The sequence below is a fragment of the Lolium perenne genome, chromosome 4, assembly GCF_019359855.2.
Source record: "Lolium perenne isolate Kyuss_39 chromosome 4, Kyuss_2.0, whole genome shotgun sequence".
Classification (NCBI taxonomy): Eukaryota; Viridiplantae; Streptophyta; class Magnoliopsida; order Poales; family Poaceae; genus Lolium; species Lolium perenne.
In genome coordinates, this window is record NC_067247.2 from 266,876,368 (window position 1) to 266,898,375 (window position 22,008).

Here is a 22,008-nt window from a genome sequence, read left to right on the forward strand (position 1 = left end):
ATTTGCTCCCACTACAACTAATAAAATTGATTATGCTTATGTGGAGAGTAATGATACTTTTATGCATGTGAATAAGAATGCTTTATGTGATACTTATATTGTTGAGTTTGTTCATGATGCCTCTGAAAGTTATTATGAGAGAGGAAAATATGGTTGTAGAAATTTTCATGTTACTAAAACACCTCTCTATATGCTGAAATTTTTGAAGTTACACTGGTTTTATCTTCCTACGATGGTTGCATTATGCTTCATGAATTTGTTTATTTACAAGATTCCTATGCATAGGAAGCATGTTAGGCTTAAATGTGTTTTGAATTTGCTTCTTGATGCTCTCTTTTGCTTCAACTCTTATTTCTTGCGAGTGCATCATTGAAATTGCTGAGCCCATCTTAATGGCTATAAAGAAAGCACTTCTTGGGAGATAACCCATGTTTATTTTACTACAACAATTTTTGTTTTATATTTGAGTCTTGGAAGTTGTTACTACTGTAGGAACCTCTCCTTATCTTATTTTATTGCATTGTTGTGCCAAGTAAAGTCTTTGATAGTAAAGTCAATACTAGATTTGGATTACTGCGCAGAAACAGATTTCTTGCTGTCACGAATCTGGGCAGAATTCTCTGTAGGTAACACAGAAAAATCTGCAAATTTACGTGCGTGATCCCCAGATATGTACGCAACTTTCATTCAATTTGAGCATTTTCATCTGAGCAAGTTAAGTGCCCCTGGAAAATTCGTCTTTACGGACTGTTCTGTTTTGACAGATTCTGCCTTTTATTTTGCATTGCCTCTTTTGCTGTGTTGGATGGATTTCTTTGTTCCATTGACTTCCAGTAGCTTTGGGCAATGTCCAGAAGTGTTAAGAATGATCGTGTCACCTCTGAACATGTGAAATTTTGATTATGCACTAACCCTCTAATGAGTTTGTTTTGAGTTTGGTGTGGAGGAAGTTTTCAAAGGTCAAGAGAGGAGGATGATATACTATGATCAAGAAGAGTGAAGAGTCTAAGCTTGGGGATGCCCCCGTGGTTCATCCCTGCATATTTCAAGAAGACTCAAGCATCTAAGCTTGGGGATGCCCAAGGCATCCCCTTCTTCATCGACAACTTATCAGGTTTCTTCTCTTGAAACTATATTTTTATTCGGTCACATCTTATGTACTTTACTTGGAGCGTCTGTTTGCTTTTATTTTTGTTTTGTTTGAATAAATTCATGCTTGTGTGGGAGAGAGACACGCTCCGCTGGTTCATATGAACACATGTGTTCTTAGCTTTTAATGTTCATGGCGAAGGTTGAAACTGCTTCGTTCATTGCTATATGGTTGGAAACAGAAAATGCCTCATGTGGTAATTGGTATAATGTCTTGAATAATTTGATACTTGGCAATTGTTGTGCTCATATAGATCATGTTTAAGCTCTTGCATCATGTACTTTGTACCCATTAATGAAGAACTACATAGAGCTTGTTAAAATTTGGTTTGCATGATTGGTCTCTCTAAGTCTAGATATTTTCTGGTTGATGTATTTGAACAACAAGGAGATGATGTAAAGTCTTATAATGCTTACAATATGTTCATATGTGAGTCTTGCTGCACCGTTTTATACTTGAGTTTGCTTCAAACAACCTTGCTAGCCTAGCCTTGTATTGAGAGGAATTCTTCTCGTGCATCCAAATCCTTGAGCCAAAAACTATGCCTTTTGTGTCCACCATACCTACCTACTACATGGTATTTCTCTGCCATTCCAAAGTATATTACTTGAGTGCTACCTTTAAACTTCCATTCTTTGCCTTTACAATACATAGCTCATGGGAAAATAGCCTTAAAAACTATGTGGTGAAGAATATGTACTTATGTGTCTTATTTCTTAATAAGTTGCTTGTTGAGCGGTAACCATGTTTCTGGGGACGCCATCAACTTTTACCTTTGTTGAATATCATGTGAGTTGCTATGCATGTTCGTCTTGTCTGAAGTAAGGGAGATTTTCATGATCAAATGGTTTGAGTATGCATATTGTTAGAGAAGAACATTGGGCCGCTAACTAAAGCCATGAATCATGGTGGAAGTTTCAGTTTGGACATAAAACCTCAATCTCTTATGAGAATATTACCTATTGTTGAATGCTTAAGCATTAAAAGAGGAGTCCATTATCTGTTGTCTATGTTGTCCCGGTATGGGTGTCTAAGTTGAGAATGATCAAAAGCGAGAAATCCAATGCGAACCTTCTCCTTAGACCCTTGTACAGGCGGCATAGAGGTACCCCTTTGTGACACTTGGTTGAAACATATGTTATGCAATGATAATCCGTGTTAATCCAAGCTAATTAGGACAAGGTGCGGGCACTATTAGTATACTATGCATGAGGCTTGCAACTTATAAGATATCTTATACATAACTCATATGATTTATTACTACCGTTGACAAAATTGTTTCTTGTTTTCAAAATGAAAAGCTCTAGCACAAAAATAGTAATCCATGCTTCCCTCTGCGAAGGGCCATTCTTTTACTTTATTGTTGAGTCAGTTTACCTACTTCTTTCCATCTTAGAAGCAAACACTTGTGTCAACTGTGTGCATTGATTCTTACATGTTTACCTATTGCACTTGTTATATTGCTTTATGTTGACAACTATCCATGAGATATACATGTTACAAGTTGAAAGCAATGGCTGAAACTTAATCATCTTTTGTGTTGCTTCAATGCCTTCTACTAAGAATTTATTGCTTATGAGTTAACTGTTATGCAAGTCTTATTGATGCTTGTCTTGAAAGTACTATTCATGAAAGGTCTTTGCTATATGATTCAGTTGTTTACTCATTGTCTTCATCATTGCTTCGAATCGCTGCATTCATCTCATATGCTTTACAATAATGTTGATCAAGATTATGTTGGTAGCTTGGGGATGCTTGATACGTCTCAAACGTATCTATAATTTCTTATGTTCCATGCTAGTTTTATGACGATACATACATGTTTTGTTCACACTTTATATCGTTTTGATGCGTTTTCCGGAACTAACCTATTGACGAGATGCCGAAGTGCCAGTTCCTGTTTTCTGCTGTTTTTGGTTTCAGAAATCGTAGTAAGGAAATATTCTTGGAATTGGACGAAATCAACGCCCATCATCTTAGAATTCCACGAAGCTTCCAGAACACCCGAGAGGGACCAGAGGGGGGCCACAGGGCCACCACACGCCAGGCTGGCGCGGCCAGGGCCTGGGCCGTGCCCCCCTATTGTGTCACCGCCTCGTCAGCCCTTTGAGTCCGCCTCTTCGCCTATTTAAAGGTCCTTGACCTAAATCTTCGATACGGAAAAGCCACGGTACGGAAAACCTTCCAGAGCCGCCGCCATCGCGAAGCCAAGATCTGGGGGACAGGAGTCTCTGTTCCGGCACGCCGCCGGGACGGGGAAGTGCCCCCGGAAGGCTCCTCCATCGACACCACCGCCATCTTCATCAACGCTGCTGTCTCCCATGAGGAGGGAGTAGTTCTCCCTCGAGGCTAAGGGCTGTACCGGTAGCTATGTGGTTAATCTCTCTCCCATGTACTTCAATACAATGATCTCATGAGTTGCTTTGCATGATTGAGATCCATATGATTAGCTTTGTAATCTAGATGTCGTTATGCTATTCAAGTGGATTTTACTTATGTGATCTCCGGAGACTCCTTGTCCCACGTGTGTAAAGGTGACAGTGTGTGCACCGTGTGGGTCTCTTAGGCTATATTTCACAGAATACTTATTCACTGAGTTATGATTTGAGTTGGATGTCTCTATGAAATTGTGGTGTGTTAGTACCTCCTATGAATGCTCAAAGTGATAGCGTGGGGTGTTCATTAGTACTTGGGAATACATCTTTAAGATTTGCCTACATGATGAATTAGAGTTCGTTATGTTGCCAGAGAGTAATTCGGAATAGCATAGTGAAGTGCTTATTTATATCCCATTATGATTGCAATGTTGAGAGTGTACACTAGTGAAAGTATGATCCCTAGGCCTTGTTTCCAAATACTGCAATCATCGCTTGTTTACTGTTTTACTGCATCTTTACTTCCTGCAATATTACTACCATCAACTGCACGCCAGCAAACACTTTTCTGGCGCCGTTACTACTGCTCATATTCATCCATACTACTTGTATGTTACTATCTCTTCGCCGAACTAGTGCACCTATACATCTGACAAGTGTATTAGGTGTGTTGGGGACACAAGAGACTTCTTGTATTGTGATCGCAGGGTTGCTTGAGAGGGATATCTTTGACCTCTTCCTCCCTGAGTTCGATAAACCTTGGGTGATCCACTTAAGGGAAACTTGCTGCTGTTCTACAAACCTCTGCTCTTGGAGGCCCAACACTGTCTACAAGAATAGAAGCACCCGTAGACATCAAGCGCCAGTTCCTGTTTTCTGTTGTTTTTGGTTTTAGAAATCCTACACAGGAAATATTCTCGGAATTGGACGAAACAAAAGCCCACGGTCTTATTTTGCACGGAGCCTTCCAGAAGTCCGAAGAGGAGACGAAGAGGGGTGACGAGGCGGCCACACCCTAGGGGGCGCGGCCCCACCCCTGGCCACGCCGCCCTATGGGGTGGGCCCCTCGAGCGTCCCCCGACTCTGCCCCTTCGCCTATATATTCTCTCCGCCGCGAAAACCCTATTACCGAGAGCCACAATAAGAGAAAAGTTACTGTGATGCCGCCGCCGCCAATCCCATCTCGGGGGATTCAGGAGATCGCCTCCGGCACCCTGCCGGAGAGGGGAATCATCACCGGAGAACTCTACATCACCATGCCCGCCTCCGGACTGATGCATGAGTAGTTCATCCTTGGACTATGGGTCCATAGCAGTAGCTAGATGGTTGTCTTCTCCTCTTGTGCTATCATGTTTAGATCTTGTGAGCTGCCTATCATGATCAAGATCATCTATTTGTAATGCTACATGTTGTGTTTGTTGGGATCCGATGAATATGGAATACTATGTCAAGTTGATTAATTGATCTATCATATATGTGTTGTTTATGTTCTTGCATGCTCTCCGTTGCTAGTAGAGGCTCTGGCCAAGTTGATACTTGTAACTCCAAGAGGGAGTATTTATGCTCGATAGTGGGTTCATGCCTCCATTGAATCTCGGGACAAAGGTGTGAAAGTTCTAAGGTTGTGGATGTGCTGTTGCCACTAGGGATAAAACATCAATGCTTTGTCTAAGGATATTTGTGTTGATTACATTACGCACAGTACTTAATGCAATTGTCTGTTGTTTGCAACTTAATACTGGAAGGGGTGCGGATGCTAACCCGAAGGTGGACTTTTTAGGCATAGATGCATTCTGGATAGCGGTCTATGTTATTTGTCGTAATGCCCTAATTAAATCTCATAGTAGTCATCATGATATGTATGTGCATTGTTATGCCCTCTCTATTTGTCAATTGCCCAACTGTAATTTGTTCACCCAACATGCTATTTATCTTATTGGAGAGACACCACTAGTGAACTGTGGACCCCGGTCCATTCTTTTACATCTGAAATACAATCTACTGCAATCTCTGTTCTCTGTTGTTCTTCGCAAACAAACATCATTCTCCACAACATACGTTTAATCCTTTGTTTACAGCAATCCGGTGAGATTGACAACCTCACTGTTAAGTTGGGGCAAAGTATTGTGATTGTGTTGTGCAGGTTCCACGTTGGCGCCGGAATCCCTGGTGTTGCGCCGCACTACACTCCTCCACCAACAACCTTCACGTGGCCTTCATGTCCTACTGGTTCGATAACCTTGGTTTCTTTCTGAGGGAAAACTTACTGCTGTGCGCATCACACATTCCTCTTGGGGTTCCCAACAGACGTGTGCATCACGCGCCATCAGGCGTCAACATTTAATTTGATATACCGTGGCTTTGGTCTGATCCATCTCATTTCTACACTAGCCCCGTCAGTTGTTGATTCCTTCTTTGAATTAGCTGCAATGGTTAGGATAGACATTCTACACCTGTGGATAGGAGGCACCGGTTCATCATGAGTCCGACGGCGCCTAATCCACCAAAGATACCAGCAGGTAACCGATATGATCTCTTTCAGCCCAATACTGATACCTTCAATTGTATTGTCGTGTCGCCGAAGCAACTCTTCTAAAACCACTGATCCTGACCGACCAATGTGAACCGTCTGCATGATCAGCTCCAGAATCCCCAAACTCTCCCAAATTCTTTTTGCCGCCTCACATTGGAATAAAAGATGATTAATATCCTCTGGGCCTTGGTTACAGATTGGACATCCTCCTGCTGTACCAATATGATGATTATAAATAATGATAGATTTCAGAGGTAAAATACCGTGAAGGGAATGCCACATGAATATCTTGACCTTGCTTGGGATTTTCATTTGCCAAATAATTTTCCAAACGGGGTTTGTAGCCGAGGACCCTAACAGTGCAAGTTGGTTTGCCGAAGCACCAAACTGATGCTGCCATTGAAGATAGTACCCAGAACTAACTGTGTATGTACCATGCGTTGTAGCACTCCAAGCAATAAAATCATCAAAGCCTTGCCTATGGAGAGGGATTTGTAGGATCCGCTGCACATCCACCGCTCCAAAAAGGTCATGAAGAAGCACCGCGTCCCATTGACCAGTAGCTGGGTCTATGAGTTCACTAACCTTAGAATAAACCGCCCCTCCTCTGGGAGAAATAATCCTCCTGTCTGGGCTACTCGGAATCCACGGATCACTCCAGATTTTTATGTTCTCTCCATTCCCCACCCTCCATATATAACCTCTCTTAAAGGTAGTGATGCCCGCAAGAATACTCTGCCATGTGAAAGATGATCCCGCCTTCGGTCCAGCATTAAGGATATCTCCATTAGGAAAGTACTTGGCACACAACACTCGTGCACATAAAGATTCAGGGTTATCAATAAGCCTCCACACCTATTTTGCCAACATCGCCAAGTTAAAAGAATGAAAATCACGAAAGCCCATACCACTTACTTTCTTTGGATAGCACAATTTCCACCAGGCATACCAATGCATTTTATTGGTATTGTCATCATCTCCCCACCAAAACCTGGATATAGCATCCATCATACGTTTACAAACACCTTTCGGTATTAAGAAAACTGACATAGCATAGACCGAGATAGCTTGAGCAACAGCCTTTAACAAAATTTCTTTCCCAGCGATAGATAAGAGTTTCTCCTTCCAACCATTTATCCTCAGAATAATCCTCTCTATAAGGTGCTCAAAAGAATCACTTCTGTCCGCCCTCACAATTGTTGGCAGTCCCAAATATTTATCAGATAATGCTTCGGTATTTATATGGAGCGCCTCACAGATTTCTGCTCTCAAGAGCACATTAGTATTTGGGGAAAAAATATGCTTGATTTTGATAAACTCACCAATTGTCCAGAATTCGCATGGTACGTATCCAGTACCCGTTGTAAGGAAGTTGCATTGTTCATATCCGCCTTCATGAGAATTAGGGAGTCATCAGCAAAAAGTAAATGTGAGACTGATGGTGCATTCCTGCACACCCTTACTCCATCGATGCCACCAACTTCTTCTTCATACAACAAGAGGCTAGATAACCCCTCTGCGCATAATAAGAACAAATACGGCGATAGAGGATCCCCCTGACGGAGACCTCTAGTCGGTGTAAACCTGTCGGTTTCCTCAGAATTAAACCGAACCTGATATCTTACGGAGGTCACACACGCCATCATCCAAGAAATCCAAGTTTCAGCGAAACCAAGTTTGCGTAACATGTTCTCTAGGAAAATCCACTCTACTCTATCGTATGCTTTATGCATATCCAGCTTGACTGCACAATTTCCATTGGTACCAGATCTTTTATTTTTTATAGCATGCACACTCTCATAGGCCACAAGCACATTATCAGTTATCAATCTACCAGGAACGAAAGCACTTTGCATTGGTGAAATTACCTCTGGAAGAATCTCCTTTAGTCTAAGAGATAGCATTTTAGAAATAACCTTGTAGATAACATTGCAGAGGCTAATCGGTTTTTCTAACTCTTAATGGGCTGAGAATTGAGTTAGAACCCAGTCATGTCCGCAGCCGGCAGATTTGCATCATCGTGATTGTGCCGGTCTCAGATCACACATGGGTTGCATCCAGTTTCAACCGATATTTTTTTTCACATGATACACGGTAATTCTTCAGGAGGCTAATAAAATTCTTTACGCGGTGCATAATCATACCCGACTAAGAAGTAAGTTAATACTTAGTCGTCTGAGCTCTAGTGTCTCCTATTTTCTACAAACTAAACTGTCTTATCACTGCATAAATGAGTTAGAATATATCAATTATATGTATATATAAGTATAGTTAAATTTGGAATTGAACAAATACATAGCTAGTGCCAACAGATTCCAGGTGGTTGCATGGGCTCCAACTGTGAAACTCCTTTGGTTTATAACAGAAAATGTTAGTTCAACTAAGAGTTTGTTGGTGCAAACTTCCATCAAAATGGCCACACTTAAGTCTAGCCCATGCGTGAAACTCCTTTGGTTTATAACAGAAAATGTTAGTCCAACTAAGAGTTTGTTGGTGCAAACTTCCATCAAAATGGCCACACTTAAGTCTAGCCTCAAACGGACGGTCCGATGTTTGAGATGAATACATGTACATGCAAGCTATAATATGGAAATGCACAAACATGAGATCACAAGAGTGATGGCCTTGCGACCTGTGGAAGGGCTAGACCAGCCATGGGAGTTGTTCGGAGACTATCATAGCCTTATTGAGTCTCCTTGTTGGATGCATTATGTCGATGTAATACAGGGGAGAAGCACCCGAGCAACGGTGAATGCAGGTCTCGATCGAACTTCGTCAACAAACGTCGTGCATTGGTGTTGTATTGTTGTGATTGCTACTTCATTGATAAATCATTCCTTTGGGTTTCTAAGAAATTATGTGACTCCTTTTCCTGATGTAAGCTCTAAATTTGGACATAGAAACTGGAAGGTGTCTCTTGTGAACAAAAGTATAGTGAGTAAGTAGATGCTCCCCCACAATAAACAAGGAAAAAACTGTTGCTACCATTATTGGCTCATGGTGCATATTATTTGCTCTCGAGTAGTTGGATCCACAATGGAGTCACACTTAGTCCTTATCTGATTGCCTAGTAGTTGATTACCTTTCTTTATTTAAGCTTTTTTTGAGTTTACACCCTTAGATGATCCCCAACCCGCGGCTGGCTCAGACATCACTATATTTCAGGTAACGAATCAGCTCATCCGTTCACATCATCGTATTTGTTTGGTAAGTGGAGTAACCCTGAGTGCAGGGATGGAGACAAGGGGGGACGAGCAGGGGCTACGCCCCCCCCCCCCCCCCCCATGATGCTGGTTTTCTTTACAAAATTAGCCATGATTGCTTCTTACCTATGGTGTTTCAGCTAGCTTAGCCCTCCTTATGCACATCATCGTCCCTTGAGCTAAGATCCTGCCTCCGTCCCTGCCTGAGTGTCTAGCACTGAGAAAACGTTCTGAAAAAAATATGACTTGAAGTTGGAGACTAGCACCGTAAAACCAAGCTCGAAAGCACAATTTTTTTATTGAGATAAAACGCACAATGAAAAGCTAAAGCTGTCAAACTCATTGCCATAAAAAATCTGTACTACTACTTGATCCGTACTATGTTTGTCTGGAATTAGTTAAGCGGATGAAACGATGAACCATTTCTAGGTTAATTGGCCTCCTTTGACAAATGCATCGTGCCATGTCACGCATCACAATCACCTATACTAATGATAATATAAATTAAAAGTAGGAACTGCTTCTCTGCAAGGAGTCACTGTCAAAATTGATGACCTGACCAAACGTGACGAAACCGTAACTATTAAGAAAAAGACCACCGTATAGATATCTTAAGGCACTCCCACTTTAATATGGAGTCATGGATATTACCCTCCTCCATACCAATTTATTAGGGTGCTACTCATTTTGAGAAAATACTATAACCATTAGTTTGATCAACAATGTATGAGGTATATGTCATATGTTTCACATTTTGTTGATCAAATTAATAATCTAAGTTTTTTTCTCAAAATGCGTAATATCCTAATAAATCGGTATTGAGGAAGTAATCAATACACACTGATCCAATTAATGGATATTATTGTTCATTCCTCCTACTTCCCTTTGAATTGAAAAACCTTTTGCTAAACTCATAGAAAGAGAATCGTAAAATGTCTACATATCAATAAGGAAAAAAATAGCGTGGCCTTTCAAAATACGCTATGAAGATTATAACGTGCTAATAGCGCGCTATTTTACAAAATAGCGTTTCACAAAAAAATTAAAAATAACAAATGTCGTATGTATACTAAGGATTTCAGCAGCTCAAAAATTATCCACAACACAACGATCAATAAATTAAATTGACAAAGTCCTGATCGCACTGAAAGATAAAGATTTGTCAGTCCAACAAGTAGACAAGTGGACAAGTAGATAACTAATTAACCTGTCAATATGCAAATAATTAAAGAGCCAACTACATAGCAGAAGTAGTAATTAATCAAAATGAGATGAACTAGATGGATAATACATTCGGTCATTATCTGATTCAGCTCATCATAATGAAAAACTAGAAGCAACTTCTTCTTCTTAGGCAGATTGCATAAGTAGCTCTTACTCGTTGTGATGTTGATTCTTCTTCTTCAACATGTACGTGTCGTGTGAGGAGGAGTGGGAATTGTCGATGTGCTTCTGTGGTTTCCAACGGGTTGAATGGCTACGGTTAGAATGGGGATTCAGGAAGCTCGTGGGCCAAAAGATCTAAAATAACTAGTCAGCTGCTCCATATCCCTACAAAAATAGCACCGCTACAATGCTATGAAAATAGCGCCGCTATAACGCTATGAAAAATAGCGCGCATAGCGCCACTAATAGCGTGATTAGCGCCATAGCGAGCCAAATGTGCATAGTGTAGCGTTCACTTTCCAAATACGCTATAGCGCCGCTATAACACCGAAATAGCGCGCTATTTTTTGTTGTTGCATATCTTATATGTTTCTTAGATGGCATATTGGTTTTTGCTAAAGGAATTATTAATTCATCGTAGTAAAATATTTTGTATTAAATTTTATAGTCTCTTGGGAACTGACTCTCCAATAAAGTAATATATAAATAAATAAAAGGTCATATGCATCGGTCGATACAGAGGCTGGATCAATCTCATAAGAATTTCCTTAACTCAGATCAATCTCATATCATATAAATAAATAAATAAATAAATAAGAACTTCCTTAACTTTTAGATTGGATTATTCTGATTCATAATTGATCTTACCACACAAGAGATAAGATGGTGTAACTTAAAAATCTCCAGTAATAAATAGAGAGTAAAAAAAGCTAGTCCATCTATTTCATAATTCTTGTCGTAGATTCGGATGTATCTATCAAAAAATGTATCTAGATACATCCAAATTTTGTGACAAGAATTATGAAACGGAGCGAGTACCACATGTATCATAGTTCATAGAGCTAGAAGCGCAACCCGGTATAGCAATTAGCATTTATATAAAGTAAATAGAAAATAGAGTTTCACTTACTCTCTGGATTTTAAAAACACATCTATTGGGAGAAATGCAAGATTACAATATCATGCCCAAATGCTTTCTGTAGGATTATATTGCCAAAATATATTTGGTTGCACCAGCTAAAAAACAAAGAAATATTTCTACGTTAATTGAATGGAAAGTTTACAACAGAATGTAATCCAAACGGAAGCCTTAGGGTCCATATGATTCATAGATATGAAAAACATAGAAATAGGAAAATCATAGAATTAGAATGCCATGCCTACGAGAACCAATCTGAGGCTGGGTGGTTAGGAGGGTGGTTGTACCCCCAGCCCACCAGAGTTCAAACCCCAGGTTTGACATCTGTGTGTCTCATAAAGGCGGAATATTCATTCAGTGGGAGGCGACGTTCCCGTCGACAGCGAGACGCCTGTGGTGACTTCGTCAATTTCAAGATCCAATCCGCCGGCTCAATCTTCCGGACATGCTCATAGGGGTAGGGTGTGCGTGTGTATGCTCATAGGGGTGAGTGTATGCACGTGTATGTGAGCAGACTTATTCATGGGTATTCAGTTGAATACCCATTATTTTTTGCAACAAAAAATTTAGTACTATTCATTCCACTGTCTAGCTATCCCATGGTACCATTCAGCTCCAGCTGTAGGCAGTTAAACCCGCTCCAGTCAAAATCTGAATCCAAACTGATCTATTTCTAGTTTCCAAACTAGCAAATCAGCAATTGGTCTTTCAATTAAAATTAGCTATTGACAGGTAGACTTCTGTAACAAACTGTAAACCTTTGATGTTTTTTGCATTAGATATTTTTTTGGCTTTGAATACCCATTGTAATTATCCCGTGCCCGCCCATGGCTACTTTCTTTGAAAACTTAAAATGTTTTTGATTGTAGTAAATGAATTTTCCATGAGGTATGATCTAATGTTTTTTTCTATAGGATTTAGACAACAAGATTCTTATAGGATATATTCCTATATATCAAACAACATATGTAGACTTTTTTTTCCATAATCCAAATCATACATAGTTTTTATACAAATCCTATGAATCAAAGGAGCCCGTAGACATTGTGTTCTTATATGATTCAGTCCACAAAATCGAACAACTCACACAACAAATATCCTAAAATTTTCGAATCTAAATTTTCTACCAAAATCCTTTGAGTCCACTTCATTCATCAGTACTACGACTAACCTAAGTCCACTGAATGTGGACGAAGCACATCCCATCCTCATAAAGTCGAAGCACATACGTAGACTGATCAGTCGTTTGGTGTCTTACTGTGTCAAGCTATATACCTAATCACCTAACACCAAATAAAGCTACATATGCTCCGAATATGATTGACGATCACGTCGGTGTCTCACCTGCAAGAATGAGACATCGAAACGTCAGCGCTTGAGCTGAGGTTTTGTAATTGAGGCCTTGTAATTTTCTTTTTATTTTATTTCCTACTGCTTCCAGACACTCCACTTCAGCTGAAGTACATAGGCCGGAGCCGAGTGTGCACCCAACTGGATATGCAATTGGCTTGTCGTCCATGGCAAGCATCCTCTCGCCGAGACAATTGGCCGATAGCAGCACGACACGCTTATCACGCGACAGAGACGGGTTTTCTTCTGCGATCGAGGTGTGCGTACGTGTGTGGGGGTGAGAAGTGGAATAAACCTTAGGAACTCAAGTGCACCAGTACTGCACGCTGAGATAAGAAGAGTCACAGAAGCCCCAGCATAATTAAGTTATGTCTTAACATTGTCGATATGGTATAATACTAATCCCTAGTGTTTTGCTACTTCGATATTGAACACCCCGAAGTTGCTACTGCAGGACCTCAACTATTTCCAACTCTGTTTTTGCTAGCTTATTTGATATAGGAGTAGTATATGAATGATGAATCTCTAGTACGTTGCTAGTTGTTAATACTACAGTATATGGTTTCCAGAATTGGAAACGGGACACTGAAGACCTCTTTCTTAAAAACAAAACGAGTGTTGACATGGGACTTTGTTTGCACCCTGTGCACTGCTTTCATCAGCTGGTGGATATATCCTCCTGGCCTAACATGTTCTTTCTTCCAGAAACAACTGCCTAATATTTGGATCTCATCTGCTCCATGACTCCATCGAGGTGTCGACTCACCGCAGAAAGCTAAGAGCACCATACACATCCCCTCTAGCTTGTCTGTCAGTACCGCATCTCCATCAGGCATCAACAAGTGCAAACCTAAAACACATCCACATCATACGTCACTCCCTCTAGCTAGTTGGCTCCTGATGAGGATCTCCACGGACTAATGCGAAAAAAATTGGTGCATAGTAGAATTTCTAGTCCAATCGCACGGCTACATCGGCGCTACAAGCCTACAACACATGCAGACATTAGTTGTGAGCTCAGGTCTACGATCATTAGGATTCTGATGGTCGTTTAGCCATCAAGCGCATCTGGTGTAGTGGTATCATAGTACCCTCCCACGGTACTGACCAGGGTTCGATTCCCTGGATGCGCACTATTGAGTTTTATGGTGATTCGGTTTTGTTTTTGCGTTTCTCCAATTGGTGTCAAGTACCAGTGTTCTGACTAACTGAAACTGGTAAACACCACCTGCTACCTTTCTTATGCAACCAACATCTAGTCTTCCGGCTACATTTTTCACATTGTATTCACGCATGCCTGAATATGTTGCGTACGCATTGAGTCAAATTTGGTTGCAACGCGTATTCTTTTTCGAAGGCTTTATCATAATAGAGTACTCCGTAGTAAACATGCAAATGTTACTAATCTACACTGACCCATCTGGTTATGTGTCCGTTTGGGTAAAAGCAGCACCTAGCGGTAGCACCCTTACCTAAAAAGCCATCCATTATTGTTCAGGTTGACCCAAAGCTGGCCAAAATTTGGGGAGCTTTTGCATGGGCACGGACAAACTTGCGTGTCCTTTTCTATCCTTACGCGTCTCGATGAACCTCACTTGCAGCCAGACATCGCAACCATCCACGTGCCTTCTCTCTCTTCCTCCTCTCTCTCCTCTATCTCCGGCCACGAGCCCCCTCCGCCAATCCCTCCAGCCACGAGCCCCCCTACGCACCGCCCCTCTCCTTCCCTTTTCGCCGCCGCCCGTACCAGTCGACCGAGGAAGGCACGGCCGCCGCGGAGCCCGTCCCCGGCGCGTACGCCTGTGGCGAGGGGAGGCGTCAGGGAAGAAAGGAGCCGCGGTGCCCGGCCCCGGCCACCGCCCAACTCCTCTGTGGCCGTCGCGCGCCTCGCCTGGCGCGAAGCCCGGCCCCGTTGTCCCCGCCGCCGCCCACTCCCATGCGCCTCGCCTGCCACCTGTGGCCGCCCCACGCCTCGCCTCCCCTGTCCCCGGCGAGTTCGGCCGCCTGAGCCACGGCAAGGTGCTCCGGCCGCCTATGCCACGGCAAGGTGCTCCGGCCGCCTGAGCCGCGCCTGTCATCCTCGCAGAGTCGCAGCTGCTCCAGCCGCCTGGAACTAGTAGTAGTACTAGTATATTTGGGTCTTCTGTTGGGGAGTACTACTTGAGACCGGCGTCCGCAGGGCATCCACGTGTCCGGCCGACAACCCAAACAGATGGAATGTGGCATCCGTTTGAATCTTACCGTTGGAGATGCCCTTAAACCCCATCTAAAATTATTACCGCCTTCTGATAAATCAATATCCATTAACCAGAAGACTAAATGCAGCCATCGTGACCATTTATTATTACCGGTTACCGTTACTCTAAAAGCTATATTTAGAGGACTTTGGTCCCTAACTTGAGGGGATTTCAAAAATAGAAGTACAATTGACCAGACAGTCTACAAGAGGGCAACATGCTACAAATTTGTGGGCATGCTGCCCCTATCCGGCTCAAATTCGTGGGAAATGAGAAATACGTTGGGGATTTACATGCTCCTGCTGGCTCCAGGATTCTCCGGGGCTCGACCCGGCGTAGAGCGGAGAGCGGCGCAAAGGGCGATGGCTGGTGGGCGGCTAGGCATGCGACATGCCGACACAAAGAGGCAGGGGCCGGTGTCTGGGGGCTCCTATTTACCGAGCTGGTCGGTGGCAGCAACCCACCGCACACCCCCCAGGCGTATATGGGCTCGGCCCATTAAGCGGATCGTCCGCACACTTCAGGCGGGAGGCACTGGGCCGGCCCAGTAACATTTCTCTCCTTTCTTTCTTTTTTTCTTCTGCTATTTGATTTGTGTTTTGCTGAATATGAAAAAAAAATTGAATCTAAACTTTCTGAAAATTTGAACAAATTTAGAGTCTGAATTTTTTTCGAATTTCAATATTTTCGTATTTGAAATATTTTGAACAAATTTCAAATTTGAACGGTTTTCAAATTTGAACATTTTCGAATTTAAACATTTTTTATATTTCCGCATTTGATTTTTTTTGAACAGATTTCAAATTTGAACGGTTTTCAAATTTGAACGATTTTCAGATTTGAACGGTTTTCAAATTTGAACATTTTTAAATTTGAACATTTTCTCAATTTGAACAATTTTTAAAAATTAAAAATTTCGAATTTGAAAAATATAAACAAAACCGAAAACAGAAAAGAAAAAAGAAAAACAGAAAAAGAAACCAGAAAAGAAAAAAAGAAAAGGAAAAACGAACTACTACAGGCTAAACAGACATAAATGAGCCTGGCCCATACCCGACTTGGGGGTGTGCGGTGGCCGGTCGCCACCGACCTGATCGGTGTATAGGTTTCGCCAGGTGTCTGGTGAGGTGAGTGAGGGCGGCACCGGCGACCGCTCTAGCTGGGCTGCTGGTGCCTGATTCGCGCAAGCGCTCCTCGTCATGCGGCAGTCATGCATGACCGGATTTCCTATACACCGACCAGGTCGGCGCGTACCGCGCGCCGCACACTTGGTCGGCGTACAGCACCCCCCATGCATGACTGAAACGATGGTTGCATAGGATGTGTTTATCCTATCCATTATGTGGACCGGCCCATGTTTATATGGACCAGCCCATGTGGTGGGAGTTTTGAGCGATTCGACAATGTTGGGCTGGGCTTTCATATTTCTTGACGGCAAATGGCAGAATCATCCTCGCACCGAGTTTTCGTCGAGCCGTCACGCTCGGGGGGTGCTTTACACCGCCCTGCTCGGTGCGGGAACCGGTGCCGCACACCCCAGGCACTATGTGGGCTCGGCCCATGTACGTTTCTGTCGGTCTGTTTGGTTGCGTTCAGATCGATCGTGCCTCGACGCACGGTGGTTTTTCTATTCTCTACTGATTCTTCAGTTTCTTTTTAGATCTGACTTTTTAAAATCTGGAATTTTAAAATTTTAGTTTTTTCCGAAATATAAATATTTTCAAAAAAATTATATTTTTATTTTTTTCAAAATTTGAACATTTTTTGAATTTGAACATTTCCTTGAGATTGAACATTTTTTCAGATTTTTTATGTTTTGTTCGAAATTTGAATATTTTTGAATATGAACAAATTTTAAATTTGAACATTTTTAAGAAATCATTTTAATTATGAACATTTTCTAAATTTGAACATTTTTCACGTTCGAACGGTTTTCAAATTTGAACGGTTTTCAAATTTGAACATTTTTAAATTTGAACATTTTTGCAGTTTTAACAATTTTTAAAATTAAAAAGTTTTCAAATCTGAAAAGTAAAAAAATAAACAAAATCGGAAACCGAAAACAGAAAAGTAAAACAGAAAAAGGAAACAGAAAAAGAAAAGAAAAAGAAAACTGAAAAGAGAGAGAAAAACGGAAAAAGCCTACCTGGGCCAGGCCCACACCAGTGCGGGGGTGTGCGGTGGCCGGTAGCCACCGACCTGGTCGGTATATAGGTTTTCCCGTCACGCTCTGCTCTGCCCTCCCTGCAAAAAATGCCATGGCCACCAATTGATTCATCGGCCAGTCACCCGTATGCTTCCGATTTTCCTTCTGCGCTACTCCGTACAGTACTGATTAGTTACTAGTAAGCCACACACACATAGCTGTACCCTCATGCTGTCATGCATATCAGCACTAGTCCATGTCATCGTCCCTACGACCATACGCTACGGCTGAGAAAACGCCAATGCAACGCCACGGCATCAGCTGCTGCCTCCATGGCAGGCTCCCGGCCAAACCAAGCCCCTGGCCTCGTGACCTTGCCCCATGCCGCCATGCAGAGCAGAGAATGCATACTGCCATTTTTTTTCGATAAAAGGAATATATTAATATTAAAAAGATACCAATTACACCCAGCCTCTGCAACTGTTGAATGTAGATGGGCTGCAGCCCAGTAAGGCAGCCCATATAGTCTACAATTCCTGAAATCTCAAGGCCCATCACGTTGGCAGCTTGGGACAGCCTTGGGGGACAAAGTTTAGTCCCACATTGCTAGTTGGGAGAGAGTTGGAGTGGTATATAAGGGCTGCTGTTCTAGTCATTCCAAGTGAGTGAGAATAGAAAGAGCCCTCGCGCACTCCTCGTCCTCCGCCCGCCCCGCCTCGCCTCGTCACGCACGCACGTCGCGTTTCGTGACTCGAGTTCGAGTTCGAGACACACTCAAGGAAGCCTAAACTTTTTGCTTGGTGCACCAACTGTGTTGGGTACGTGTCGGCCTACATGTGCATGTCTGCCGCGTGTCCCTGGCTTCCTACGCGTGTCAACGCGGTCGGGTCGGGTTGGCTTCCCAGGCTATACAAGGAGACAGATCAGATCTAGAGAAATACACAGTTCTCAGAACTCTCTAGTCCCTCTCTCTCGTGAAGTTCCTTTTGCTGCGCTACTCTCTAGTCTTCCCCATCCCGGCGATTGCGTGCACAGCCGTCCGGGAGAGCAGGCCTCCGAAACTCCGTCCGTTGAGATCCTGCACCGGGAGACGGGCGATAAGGTTTTTGGGGAGCGTCTCGCGATCGTCGCTACATCGTTCATCCTCTTCTTCGACGATCCGGCTGCTTCATCGACAGATCCGACTACACCATGGGCGACATCAACAATACCCATGGTGGTGGTGGTGCTGCTGCTGGTGCGACCTTCCCGGTCGCGATGTACGTGCTTTTCCTCTCATACCTTGCACTGCTACTTGTTTCATGTTCAGATCTGATGCATGTGCTTAGTCTGATGAGTATGGTTAAGTATGTTTGTGCATCTGTAATGTTGCTTTCGGTAATTAAACTCACACGGAAATTGCCTAATAATCTAACAATCCAAAAACCTTATATGCTTAGGCAATTTTCACCGTCTGGTTTTGCTGCTGCGCTTAAACCGAGCCCGTTTATGGGTTCTCATTTCAAGAGATGGCAAAGTAAGACCCTCTTGTGGCTCACTTCTATGGGCGTGCATCGAGTTGCGGAAGGTACTCCCAGAGGTCCGCTTACTCCTGAAGAGGATAAAGCGTTCGGGGATGCCACCGTAATCTTTGTGGGTGCCGTCCTAAGTGTGCTTGGAGACAAGTTGGTTGATGCTTATCTGCACATACGAAATGGGAAGGAACTGTGGGATGCACTGGACGCTAAGTTTAGTGCTGCCGATGCCGGAGGTGAGCTGTATGCTATGGAGCAGTTCAATGACTACAGAATGGTTGAGAACCGATCTGTAGTAGAACAGGCTCATGAGATACAGATCATGGCAAAGGAACTTGAGCTCCTCAAGTGTGTGCTACCGGACAAGTTTGTCGTGGGATGCATTGTCGCTAAACTTCCCCCTTCATGGAGGAACTTTGCCACTTCCCTGAAACATCAGAGGCATGAGTTTTCTGTTGAGAATATCATGGGCTCTCTGGATGTTGAGGAGAAGGCGAGGGCAAAAGACAAACACACTGGAGGACCCGAGGGACGTTCACGCCAATATGGTGCAGAAAAATGCCCACAAGTCCAAGGGAAAGAATAAGGGAGTCTCCCAGACTACCAACTTCAAGAAGAAAGGGAAAACGGAGAAGAAAGATCCTTGCTGGGTGTGTGGCGAGACTGGCCATTGGGCCAATCGTTGTCCACAACGCAAAGGAAAGAAATGTCAGGCTGGACAGAACTCAAATTCTGTCAGCATGGTCATTGGCAACACAGAGGAAGGAACTACAGGGTATGGTAATATGTTACCTACTGTTCTTTCGGTGTTTCAGCCCACGGAATGGTGGGTTGATACAGGTGCTAATGTTCATGTGTGTGCTGACATCTCCATGTTTACCTCTTATCAGGCACGAGGTTCCTCAGTAATGATGGGGAATGGGTTACATGCTACTGTTCGTGGTGTCGGCACGGTAGATCTGAAGTTTACTTCGGGAAAGATCGTGCAACTGAAGAACGTGCTGCATGTCCCTTCCATCAAGAAGAATCTCGTTAGTGGCTCCCGTCTTATGAAAGATGGGTTTAAGTTGGTGTTTGAGTCCAATAAAGTTGTACTGTCTAAGTATGGAACTTTTGTTGGAAAGGGATATGAGTGTGAGGGAATGTTGCGCTTCTCTCTAGAAGACTTCTGTGATAATTGTGACGCCCCGGGGACCGGTACCATGAGGATTTCAGCGATCCCGCCGAAATCCGCACGATATCGATCCAGAGACGCCCTCCGACACGACGTGCGCGACGAATCACACACGTGATGCCAGAGGAATTAACACGAGCGGTAACATTACAACAGGATTACAATAGAGCCCACAAGATATATATATTACAACAACGACTCCAACGAGTCAAGATTCAAATATACAATACAAAGATCCGAATCATACAGAAGATCAAATACGTCCGAGTACGGACAAGATACAAATTGGACTAAGAGTCCTGAAGATAACCAGTGGCGTCCATAACCCTGCCCAGGCCAAGCCGGAAGGGTAACCTTGCTAACGTCGTCATCTTGTACCTGTCAAAGTCGGGCCATCGGTTGCCGACAAGAGGGAGGAAGCAAAAGAGAAAGGGGAAAAGGCGAGAGTAAGTACCAAGGAACGAACTCCGGCACGTACTTAGCGAGACTAGAAATGGCTATGCTCGCCGGGCGAGTATAATATATATATCGCCGGGGGCTATATGGTAGGTTTAGCGGCAGCATAACTATAACCAATAGAGACACGCTACAACATCCGTCTAATCAGATAAGATAAGAGAGCGCACAAGGTGACAGATAAAATACTACACAAACATAACCCAGCCGATTACACATATCCCCTCCAACAGTTGCGAAGAGGCAATGTAAAAGGCACTCAACGGTGGACAAGTTTTATTAGGTATCGGTTGTAGTAATGCTATATTACTACGCAAGTTATTAACAAATTATTATCAACAAGAGCGGTGTAAGTTGTTCTATGATCAAGCCATACAATTCCAAGTCGTCCATAACCGCGGACACGGCTTATCGATAAGATGTACACCCTGCAGGGGTTGCCCAAATGTAACCATACGCATGCTCGAACCCACTTACTACAGGTGGAGTCTCACATCAAGACCGTTCCCAATGCAAGAGAAAGTTTAATGGGAGCCACCCAACTAAGCTACCCGTGACGAAGTTCGGCCGTACTCCGATACGGACCCAGAGGTTTGCGACATAGTCCAGGCGGGCACTTACGACCAGGCACAAGATAAGTCTATCCGCGTTATGAGTACAGTACAAAAATAAACACCCGAAGGCAACAGGAAGTAAATCGTGCATATCGTGCATATGGGCAAATAAAACCAAGGTTGTGGCTCCCAATAAACAGACTCGAGGAAAGGTAGTGGGTGATGGGGGTCCCACTCCCCCACGTACGGGTAGAGCGCTCAATCTCGGAACAGATAACAAGAACTCGGGTCCTAGGGGACATTAGCGAGTCAAAGTTCCGATGCTTTCGCAAAGGGGCTCACAGATGGCTCTGCTTACAATTTTTAGTTGTTAACAATAAAGTAAAGCATGAGTATCTCCAACAATTGATATAGCATGTGATAACCTCCCAACAGGATATCCCGAACATCTCGAGATATCAACAAGACCCTAAACTCGCCTACGACTCGCAAAGCTGGCAAACAACAAACATCAGGTAGGGCAAGGAGGTGTATCTCGGATCATATAGGGTAACAGGTGGAATAGGACACGTGACACAACAGAATCGCAACATAGGGATAGCAATAGATCAAAAGAGCATGTAAAAGTAAAATAGGTGAAGGGGTGGGCTCGCCTGTGAAAAGCTGCAGAAGAACTTGTCGTATCTCACAACACCACTTCGCGATCCTATCCGGGAAGAAGCAAATACTGGAACACACAACGTATGCAATCTTACTACTACGGATAAAGAACCGGCATGATCAAGATGATATGCATGACATTGCATGTATGATGCGATGCACTTAACCATATTAATCGGAGTCGGAACCCCGGACAAACAATTAAGGTTGAAGTTGCATTTCTACCGGCAAAGTTAAAGGGTGATTAGCATGGAAGCACAAGGCATGGGTGAGCTACATCAATATTAAACGGAGCGGGAAAACCATAGTTGGAAATCCAAAATACTCCGCATATATGTGAGGTGAACATGC

The 22,008-nt window shown here is 43.2% G+C and overlaps 1 long non-coding RNA gene and 1 other non-coding gene across 2 annotated transcripts; one reads left to right on the top strand and one right to left on the bottom strand.

Annotated features, from left to right (window-relative positions):
- The first annotated feature begins 13,978 nt into the window (after positions 1-13,978).
- On the top strand, positions 13,979-14,049 carry TRNAG-CCC (transfer RNA glycine (anticodon CCC)). The gene has a single exon. It is a non-coding gene; the product is annotated as a tRNA-Gly (tRNA).
- Positions 14,050-20,129: 6,080 nt separating this feature from the next.
- Positions 20,130-21,762, bottom strand: LOC139830642 (uncharacterized). The gene is made up of 2 exons (XR_011743596.1): positions 21,651-21,762; positions 20,130-20,365 (listed from the first exon to the last, which is right to left on the bottom strand). It is a non-coding gene; the product is annotated as an uncharacterized lncRNA (long non-coding RNA).
- Positions 21,763-22,008: the final 246 nt, after the last annotated feature.